Genomic DNA, 8923 nt, shown 5'->3' with positions numbered 1-8923 from the left:
TGCCTCCTTCCAAGACCCGAGACCCGAAACCTCAGTTTTGCTTTTCTACTGCTTGGATTGATGTCAAGATGATTTATAAAGCACTCTTGCCCCAGTGCCATGGGCCAACGATAGCATCAGTTTAGCAGCTTCTGAACTGCATACCTGGACTTGCCTATTGATTAAGGCCACTACAAGATGCAGCGCAGGGCCCACGTTCCAGCCGGCAAGCCCCGGTTTATAAGCCAGTCATTTATGATGAGCATCATTTCAGTCCTCATTGCCCGATGTGCCCATGGCACTGTTTTGATTCACATTCATAGACTGCAGGCACCCCTAATTAAATCCTGTTGCTGTTGCATGAATTATTTTATCTAGTCCTATTTAATTCACCTCTCTCTTCTTTTGGAACTCTCTGGTGAGCTTCAGGCTTCATCCTGTAGATCTTTTGTCTATATCTGAAGCTAAAGCTAGATTGATTACACATTCTGGCCTTTGAATACTTTGTGCTAGTCCTCATGCCAGGAATAAAAAGCAACCTATTACCAATCTCGTTTTCTTCTTTCTTTCTTTGGCATGATCCAAGGTTTTTCAGATCACTGCAATCCACCTGAAGAGGGTAAGTGTTCCCTGAGAACAGTGCTTCTCAACTGGGATGATTTTGTTCCCTGGGGACATTTGATGATTTCTGGAGACATTTTTGGTTGTTTACAACTGCTGGTGGGGGTGATACTGGCCTTTTGTGTGCAGAGGCTAGAGATGCTGCTAAACGTCCTGCGATGTACATGATAGCTCCTCGCGACAATGAATTTTTCAGCCCCGAATTTCAGTAATACAGGGGCTGAGAAACCCAGCACTAGACCCTGTGGTTCTAGATGCACTTAAATGTGGCAATGATATATCTCTGTATGTCCTTTCCCAGATCCCTGATACCTGTTCTCTGGGTTCAGGCACCATCAGGCTATCCCTTAATAACATATCTCTACTTCCAACCCCAGCTTCAGGATTAGGCATGGGAATGGTTGAAACAATGCATGCAGAGCCCAAATTTGCTGTTCATCCTTGTTACCTTCTTTATTTAGTTACACAAGATTCTTTTGACCAGAAAAGAAATAATACAGCCTGCCAGTGGACATTCATTCATTCATTCATGGGTATTTTTTGAGTGCCTGTTATGATGAACACTGTGCTAAGTGCTGGGAGACAAAATCGAAATGCTCTTTTGCATTCTTGGAATTTACAGTCTAGGAAGGAAGCATGACAAAATTCAGGAAAGCATTATGAAGAAAGCCCAGTGTGGTGATACAGACTAATGGGAGTGAGGGAGAAGGGGGCATGGGAAGTGGTTCTTAGAGAGAGAGGTCAGAGAAGACCTCTCTGAGGGCGGGACATTGTGGCCAAGGAGGATCCAGTCATGCAGGAGCAGAGATGGAGGGTAGAACATATGGTAAGGACCCTAGGCCAGAACGAGCTCAGCCCTCGATAGGGTATAAAGAAAAAAAATGAGGCTCTGGGCTGAGCAATGAGCAACTCCAGTGACCTCCACTGACCTAATCTAGCAAGGTAGCCCTCAAGAAGGCAAGAGGCAAAGAATTGCATGATAGACGTGTTGGTAGTAAAAGCCTTGCAGAGAACAAGAGTACAGCTCTCCTCATCAGAGGGACTGAGCCTGGCCCCCACTGGACAGGCCCCAGCTTCCTTAAAAGACTTAGTTTACAAAGGAAGCATGTTGGGAGAGGCAATGAGCTGGGGACAAGGATTGGCCCTGTTTGCCATCTGGGGGTAAGAGGAGAGCCACAGGAACAGCAACAACCCCTCATTTCTCCACCTTACCATGGATAGTAGGACGGTCCTATCTCTATTCTTTCTACAGTACCTGGCATGTATCTCACTCAGTAACCCACAGGAATATTGATGCTGACCATTCCATTTATAACCTCATTCCCCATTAATTTAAGCAAGCCAGCAATGGCCCAGATCTCTCTATAAGGTATAAATTCTTTTGTATTTAGAGACCAGGTTTTCTTGGTTTGAATGATCTAGCATATACCAACTTGTACTCAGAGCAATAGAGAACCCACTTCAATCACAGAGTGAAGTCTGAGAGTGCACTTTGCTCTGAGCTCTGGGGAGTCAGCTATTATGTTCCTTGGGTAATCTAAACATGACCTTTCCAAATGTTCTCATCTAAAGCAAATGATTTCAATCTCTTTCACCAGAGGAATATAGTCCTTTTATTATTTTCCTTATTGTTTCTGAGATGTGTGAGGTTTCCTACGTGCTCAGAGTTGTTCTTTGGAAATCAAGTCCGACCATTCCCATTGGTGTTCCATACTTTTACAGCTAAATGAGAATTCTTATTCTTCCTTGGCTCTAATGTTAACTGGGATTTGTGTGAATGCCTTTAAGTCCTTTCCACAGCTCACACTCTACCAGACTTGGTTACTTAGGCTACCTGAGCCAATGTATAACAGGTACAGTGTGAAGGAGTGGAGGTTGGATGGCTGCAGACGCAGTCAAGAGGAATCTTGGCTCAGAGTCCAAAGTCATGACTTACTGAGTATCAAGTCCATGGGCCTCTGGCCTTTCCACAGGAGTTCTTTGGAAAACAACCAAAATAATTGCCCAATCATCTCTATCTCTGTCTCTGTCTCTGTCTCTATCTCTAGCTCACTGTCCCTCTAGCATTTCTCTCTCTCTCTCTATTACTATTAATGTAGGCACTTATAGCAATAAATATACTTCTCTTAATTGGGGCACAGAATGAGTAGGTAAAATAGAGCAAAAAAGGTGTTTGTTTGTTTGTTTGTTTTGAATCACAACAACCTGAAACCATTCTGTTTCTAAGGGACTTGCCTATTTCTGTGTTTATTTGAAAGGCGAGGGTCACTTTTCCCCTTCCATTTTGCTCCCTCCCACCACCCTTTGGTTTAAAAAACAGGAAGAGAGCATTAAGCTGCTTTCCAAAAGAAATGAGGGGGAGAACAATGGGGAAGAAGAAGAGGGGCCTTGAAATGTCACCAGTGAAAAATCATCAATGGCAAGGTGGTGGTGGCGGCTCTAGGACTTTTAAGGACAGGAATGTTTAATGTTGAAATTTAAAGCTGTTGTCCCCTCGTGTTGTAGTGTAAACCATGTTGCTTCCTTCGCTTCTCCTCCATCCCAGCTGCTGCAGCACTCCTGCTTTGTCCTCAAAGCCTGGTCAGGTGGAGTTTGAGGCCAGTGAGAAAGAGAAGGCTATTTCTCATCTGGGGCATGTTGGAGCAGAAATCTAAGAACAGCTTCATGAGAAGAGATGTGAATGAGACTGAGAATTTACAGGAGCAGCACGTTCAAACTCTCAAGAGCACTTCTTGAGAACGTAAGATACCAGGAATTCATAAACATCCTGAGGAGGACATTGAACTTTTGCAGGAAAGAAAGTTCCTCTCAACTATATGTAGATCTGAAAGAATGGATACCTCAAGCTGATATCTGAGTTACTTAACGGTCAAATAATTGTGAAGTAGGACCAGATATCTTAAGAATGCATATGTAACTTGACAGGTGAAGCACATCTGAGTCATTCATTCATTATTCAATAAACACAATGTAGAGCAAATGCAGGTACCTATACCAGACCCGGTAGCATGTAATGGTGAACAGGACAGACACAGCCTCTGATTTTATGGAGTTAACAAGTGTGTGGGAGGAGTAGAGGAAGAGGTGGGGAGAGACGATAAACATTTAAACAAATGGTCCAAATAATGATAGATTCTATTCAGTGTTAATGGCAGTACTGTAATAGAAAACACCAAGGTGGGCTATTTAATGTAGGGTAGTCAATGAGGTTTTTTGAGAAAGTGACATTTAAGCTGCGAACGAAAGGCTGGGAAAGAATCCTCCATTCAATGAGCAAAGAGAAGAACACTCCTAGGCAAAAGGAACAGTGAGTGAAAAGGCCCAGAGGTGGAAGGAGATTGGAAATTTCAAGGACTTCATGGAACACCAATGACTAAAAGTTAAGGAGAAGGTTTGAAATGGTTATGGAACGAGGTCAAAAAGTTAGAAATAGCCATTCATGGCTTTGTAGGCCAAAGAATGGAGTTCATATTTCCTTGAAGCTCCATGGGAAGCCTCTGAAGGATTTTAAGCAAAGGAGTGATATCATCTTATCATCTCTGTAAAGAGAACAGATTGGCAAGGAGCAAAAGTGGAAGAAGCAAGACAAAAAGAAAGGCTATTTCAGACATCCAGGTAAGAGATCATCAGAATGGTGGCCGTGAGATGAAGAGGCATGAGCATGTGGGAGTATGGTTTGGATTGAAAGTGTAATTAATCAGATTTGCTGATGAATTAGGATGTGGAACATGAAAATTAAGGGAATCATTTACTCAACAAATAAATACTGAGTGCTTACTATGTGCCAGTCACTGTTCTAGCTGTTTGGGATACATCAACAACGAAAACAGACAAAGATCCCTCCCCTTGTGGAACTTATATTCAACAAGGATCACTGGCCTGACCAACTACCTGGGTAGAAGTGTTATGCCTTTTTCTTGCTTGAGGAAGGCTGAAGAAGAAAGAGGGGCTTAAGGGAATCAAAAGTTCCATTTCAGCCATTTGCAAATACCTATGAGATCCCCAATGGAGAATTCTAGTAGTGAGCTGAATCTGAATTTTGAGGTGAAGTTGGAGGAATATTTGTGAATTGAGGAGTAATCAGCACATAAATGGTATTTAAAGAGATCTAAACCCATGAGAATGGATGAGACATATCTGGCCCTTGGTAGGGTATAAAGAAAAAATGAGGCTCTGGGTTGAGCAATGAGCAACTCCAGTATTTAGGGGTTGGATAGAAGAGGGTAGACTAGCAAAGGAGCCAGAGAGAGGGTAATTAGTGAGTAGGGATGAAAATCAAGAGAGAGTTGGCATTATAGATGCCAAGGAGGAAAGGTTAAAAGAAGGACAGTGGGTAACTTCACTGAAAGCTGATGTGAAGCCAAGCAAGACAAAGATAGAAAATATCCCTCAAGATCTGTCAACATGGAGATCTTTGGGAGTCTTGATAATAACAGCGGCAGCAGAGAGAAAGGAATGGAAGCCACAATGGATTGTGTCATGCAGGGAATGGGGGTGAAAAAGAGGAGACAGACAGTATTGACAATTCTTCTAAAAGGTTCTGAGGAATAGGATAGTGGTTGGAGGGTGATGCAGGGTAAGGAGAGGGTACCCATTTTGTTTTGGTTGTTTATTAACTGGAAGATGACAAAGTATGTTTGTATGGTGTTTGGAATGATCCAGTCCAGAGGGAAGCATCATAATGAAGAGGAGAGAGGAGGTAATGGAATGAACCACCTCAAGGACTGGGATCTTAGCCCAAGCAGAGGGCTGGCTGTAGGGGTCCTTGCTCTGTGGCTGGAGGAAGAAGAGAAGGCAGATTCCCCCAGTGTGTCTTATTGAGGAAGAAAGTCGGGATCAGGAGCAAGCCATCTGTGTCTGCCACTCCAGGCCTCCAGTGTTAACTGGACTCGGTGTGGCCAGGCTCCTCTGGCCACAGCTAATGTCACCGGCCAGAAGCAGACAACACAGCAATAAGGGAGTTTGAACTACAAACACATGCAACAGCCCAGAAGGAAGTTTCTGGGGTTCTAGTTTCTCCAGTTAGCCCTGCATCCTGCTCTAATCCAAGAGATTTTTGTCACTGTAGGGGGGTGTTTAGAGGGCCTTCAGAATCAGGGGACATTCAGTTACTAGGACCTCATGTTTTCACAGCTGTGGATTTACTGTCACTCTGGACTGGCCAGGCCCAGGTCATCTGGGCTGAGGTATCGCTTAGCCAACAAGCAGCTTTTTTTGTGGTAGGGGAAAATAAAGACTTCCTCCATACTTCTCTCTGGGGCAGGGAGAATTTGATGAGGACCAGACAGCTATTGAGAAAAGACATTCTGGGACTGGTGAGAAAGAATTGGATAAGTAAGGGTAGGGCTCAACCAGGGAGTTAAGCATAGCAGAGAAGGAATTTGTGGTTGGGAACAGCGGGGGTGGGCAAGGATTATTAGATACAGCAGGTTTTCCTGGGCAGGTCCTACACATGCTTCAGTGTTTCCAGTGGGGGGAGAAGGGACGATGGAAGGAAATTACAGCTTGGACACCTGACTGGGCCAGAACTGCTCTAGGGTTTTACACGTACCTTGACTCAAGCCTCACAGCAACCCTGTGAGGTATTTCCCCCACCCCATCATTTCACAGGAAGGCAAATTAAGGCTCAGAAAGTTACTATGTTTATGACTCCATAACTAGTAAATAGCAGATCTGAAATTTTAACCTGATTCTCCTTGGCTCCAAACCCTACGCATTTGCCATAATGGTGCTCCATCATTGTGGGCCTGTAGTGGTAACTGGTGGAAAGGACAGATCCATGAGATCGTCTTTCTGGTGAAGGGCTTACCAGGTGGGACAAGTTGGTGCTGGGATTCAGCCTGAGTGGCCACGTTGCTGGTGCCCCAAGGGATTTGTACTGCCATCTTTTCTTCCCTAAGCTGCTGCGTGGTGACATTCGGAAGAGTTTCATCAATAAGCTCCCAAGAAGTCTTTGACTTTGAGGGGCTAATCGGGAAGGAAAAGGACAGACTCTCACAAGGAAGACTGCTCCCTGTTTTCCTCCCCTTTCCTCATTTCAACTTCCTCTCCTTCCTGAATTTGCCACATTGGGCCGGTACGATTTAGAACCCCCCTGCCCCCAAGAACTGGATTAAAGCCCTCCCAGGACCCATTTAGCCAAAGCAAACCTCCTATGACTTAGCCATGCCAAGCACATCCTCAGTGTTTACATGTTGAATAGTTTATGATTTGCTCTACATCTGATCAGGCAGAGTCAACTACCAAAACTGCTGATCCGTGGAAACTTCACAGCCTTTCCGGGCATGATAATGGCTACAGCTCATTCAAAGAGAGAAATAGCCTTTGATGAGCAGAGCAAGGACAAATTAAGACGTGACTCTCCCCCAGTATCTAGATAGTAGCCTACTGCTGCAGGTTTCACTTGAAAAGAAATGGGCTGGGGAGCGGGGGAGGTTTCTGTCACCCCCTCCTAAACAGCAGCAGAAGAACCAGGGTCGAAAGTGGCCAGACCACCAAGGACTTCTCAGTGTGTCAGAAGCAAAGAGAGACTGTTGCTAAGGCAAATCTTTCTGTTACCTCTTCTCTTCCAACCTGTGGCAGAGTCCCTCATTGTCTAATTGTCCTTACGTTTCCGTTCTATTCTTTAGCAATCGAATCCCTCAGGTTTAGCAGGGTGAGGAGAGAATCCCAGTTGACGGGAATAAATGCTGTATTTCCCAGCCTCTTGCAGTCGGATGTGGCCCATATATCTAAGCTCTGGACAGTGAGAGGACAGTAGAACTGCCCCTTATGACTTCCAAGAAATGTCCTAAAAGGGAAAGGTATGTACTTTCTTCTTCTTCTTTCCAGCTTGCTAGGATGTGGTTGTGATGATTGGAGCTTGAGCAACTACCTTGAACCATGAGGTGGAAACTATTATTCAGAATGCTGGATAGAAGGAGCCTGGGTTCCTAGTGATTGTGGCACCAAGTTTGCAGCCTGGACTGCCACTATATAAGCCATTGATATTTTTTGGCACTTGTAGTCAAACCTAATCTATCTTAGTGTACTTTCTAAATGCCCCTGATGGCCCCTGGAAAGACATGTATCTCGCTAAAACAGCCTTACCAGGAGAGGGAGAGGCAACAATCTTTGCACTGTGAGGAGCAGTGATTCCAGGGGCACTGCAAAACTCCACTGTCTTTAACAATTTTCTACCATCTGTCAGCTGGTATGGGAAATCCCACTTAATTTTATTTATTTAGCTCAGTGATGTTCCAGTTTCTGCTGTTTATGGTTCTTCGATCAAACTTTACATCCATGTTTCTAAAAGCCTGCAGGATATCTCCACGTGGGGCTCTGGCCAGCTCCCCAAACTGGACACATTAAAGCCAAACTTCTTCATTCTCTCTCTCCTAACAGCCTCTAGGCCTGGAAGAGAAGTCCTGCACTGGACCTCAGGCATTATGGGGCTCATTTCCTCCCTTCCTCTGCTCTGCCCAGTCCCCGCAAGGCAAGAAATCCGTGGGGCAGGGGAACTCTCCACGTAAAGCCCACATCCCCCTTTTGTAGACCACATCTGCCTTGGGATCCAGGACCCCCAAATTCCCTGTGCCGATAGCCTCAGGCCTGCTTCCAGGGCCTGTGTCAGCCTCTTCCCTGGGTTGGTCACCCCAAGGATGGGGTGGGCAAAGGGAAGATGTTTCCAAGGAGTGTGGATGAAATTCAAGCCTGAGGACTGGGATGTCCACACGGGTCCTTACAAGATCCCTCCCCAGGTGGAGCAAAGCCAGATCAGAAAGGAAAAGGGGTCATGTGGCAGACTGGGGACTAGTTCTTATGTGCCTCCATATTCTAGCGTAAAACTCTGAGGAGTTCAATACACTGAATTTTCAATCTGGACTTCAAGGACACTATGAAGGTATATATGTCCAGGTAAGATAATAGAACGTGTTTTCTTTAGCAGTTAGTTGGCTTAATGTAGAACTTGAAAATATTTAGACGTCCTATATAAGGACCTCCATTCGTACTTCTCCTTGGGGCCCAGGTATTCCAGGTGACACTGCCTGGGACACAGAGGCCTGTTGCCCCAGGGAGGGCATTGGGAATCCCACCTCTCCCAGGTGGGAGATTACTAGTCAGATGCTCTAACTGGGGAGCAAGAGGGTGCGTTGGAGCTCAGGTCAAAATGGAGTCAGGACACAGCTTCTTCTAGAAGCAGGGAGCATAAAGAGCAAACCAGGGAAGGCAACCAAAGATGGAAAGAAAGTGGAGCAGGAGACGCTGAATCCAGAAATTCTGGCCTGGAGGGATGGGATGGAAAGGAGCTCCTAGCTACAAAGGTGGAAACCAGGGACTGTCA

Source organism: Leptonychotes weddellii, chromosome 3 (assembly GCF_054177405.1).
Source record: "Leptonychotes weddellii isolate Sample4059 chromosome 3, ASM5417740v2, whole genome shotgun sequence".
NCBI classification, from domain to species: Eukaryota; Metazoa; Chordata; class Mammalia; order Carnivora; family Phocidae; genus Leptonychotes; species Leptonychotes weddellii.
The sequence above is the reverse complement of the archived record's forward strand: the minus strand, read 5'-3'. Positions refer to the sequence as shown.